Source organism: Myotis brandtii, unplaced genomic scaffold, assembly GCF_000412655.1.
Source record: "Myotis brandtii unplaced genomic scaffold, ASM41265v1 scaffold2134, whole genome shotgun sequence".
Taxonomy (NCBI): Eukaryota; Metazoa; Chordata; class Mammalia; order Chiroptera; family Vespertilionidae; genus Myotis; species Myotis brandtii.
The window spans coordinates 212,721-214,493 of NW_005357977.1; the positions used below are offsets into that span (position 1 = coordinate 212,721).

The 1,773-nt window shown below is 45.2% G+C and overlaps 1 protein-coding gene across 2 annotated transcripts in view; it reads left to right on the forward strand.

The window, feature by feature from the left end:
* Positions 1 to 366: 366 nt before the first annotated feature.
* GIPC1 (GIPC PDZ domain containing family, member 1) overlaps positions 367 to 1,773 on the forward strand; it is a 9,845-nt gene continuing 8,438 nt past the window's right edge. The window contains exon 1 of one of the 2 annotated variants that reach the window (XM_005865841.2): positions 367 to 426. The gene's annotated coding sequence lies outside the window, so the exon portion shown is untranslated. Of the gene's footprint in view, positions 427 to 448; positions 472 to 1,773 lie in introns of those variants that run through there. The other variant, XM_014539352.1, reaches the window with a different exon arrangement.

Below are 1,773 nucleotides of genomic sequence, written 5' to 3' on the forward strand. Positions count from 1 at the left end.
GGGGTAACACGATCTGGTTTACATTTTAAAATAGAGACATGGAGTTAAATAACAGCCTAAGACTGGAAGACAAGAGTTCTGCCAGGGCAACATGTAATTAAGTTCATGGGCTGAAGCTGTCTGGACCCCAGGGGCAATTCTAAGATGGTGGGGCAAACTTGGGAGGCTGCCTGGAGGAGGTGGCCTAGCGTAGGCCCTGGCAGGCAGAGAGGACTGGAATGTTCCTGGGCAAGGCAAGGGAGGAGGCAATATAATAACAATAATAATAACAGCTTCCTTAAATTGAATGTCAGGGAAAGTGCTAAGCAGGTTACATGCATAATCTCTCTGAATCCCACAAGCACTCAGAGACAGGAATTCCGTTCATTTTTCAGATGAAACTGAGGCCCCTTCAAGTGAAGTGACTTGCCTACGGCTACACAGCTGGTAAGTGGCAAAGGTGGGATTTGAACCCAGTCCACCACCTCACAGGTGAGGACACGCAGCCATCCCGAACCAGGGTAGTGAGTGTGGGCAAAACGAGTAAGGAGGTTGAGGATAATCACCAGCATTTATAGTGTGTGCCAGGAACTGTTCCTGGCACAGGTAGGGTTTCCTTAGAACTCAGAGAGCTTGAGATACTTGCCCCAGGCCACACAGCTATGAAGTGGGGAGGCCAGATTTCAGACTCAAGCCCTTACTTAGCATTCTGCCTTCCAGTGTATGGAGGGGAATCAGAGGAGGTGATGATGAGTATTTTTATTTTTAATCATTGAGTGTAATGAAATAACTTGAGACACTAATGGTTTATCCCAGTGGTCGGCAAACCGCGGCTCGCGAGCCACATGGGGCTCTTTGGCCCCTTGAGTGTGGCTCTTCCACAAAATACCACGGCGGGCGCACACGTACAGTGCGATTGAAACTTCGTGGCCCATGCGCAGAAGTAGGTTTTCGGCCTGGGCGAGTCTATTTTGAAGAAGTGGCGTTAGAAGAAGTGGGGGGTGTCGGTTGGTCGGGCGACAGGAGACATGGCGCAGGCAGGCTGCGGGATACGCAGCGCGGGGGAGGCGCATGATTCATGCACGAGTTGAGAATGGGAGAGTTGGAAGGGGTTGACCTCAGTGAACGTACCTCAATCAGATTGAGGACGTTTTTAGCAAAGGCCAGTTTAGGAGTACCCTAATTAAGTTAATAACAATGTACCTACCTATATAGTTTACGTTTAAAAAATTTGGCTCTCAAAAGAAATTTCAATTGTCGTACTGTTGATATTTGGCTCTGTTGACTAATGACTTTGCTGACCACTGGTTTATCCATTCAGAATTTATTTTTTGTCAAATATTCAGTTAGTGCCTACTGTGTGCTAGATCCAATGATGGGTACTATCAATGAAGTAACCAATAAAAGACTAGTATTAAGCCCTGGTCGGTTTGGCTCAGTGGATGGAGCGTTGGCCTGAGGACTGAAGGGTCCCAGGTTCAATTCTGGTCAAGGGCATGTACCTTGGTTGCGGGCTCATCCCCAGGAGGGGGCGTGCAGGAGGCAGCTGGTCGATGTTTCTCTCTCATCGATGTTTCTAACTCTCTATTCCTCTCCCATCCTCTCTGTAAAGAATCAATAAAATATATTTTTTAAAAAAAGACTAGTATTAAGGATATATAGTATTAGTATCCAGAATATATAAAGAGTTCCCACAAATCAATAAGAAAAAAAGACAAGCTGTGTAATAATTTATGTATTTATTTTAATGCTTCATGAAGAAAGTTTTATTTATTTGTTTACTTTTTAAAATGT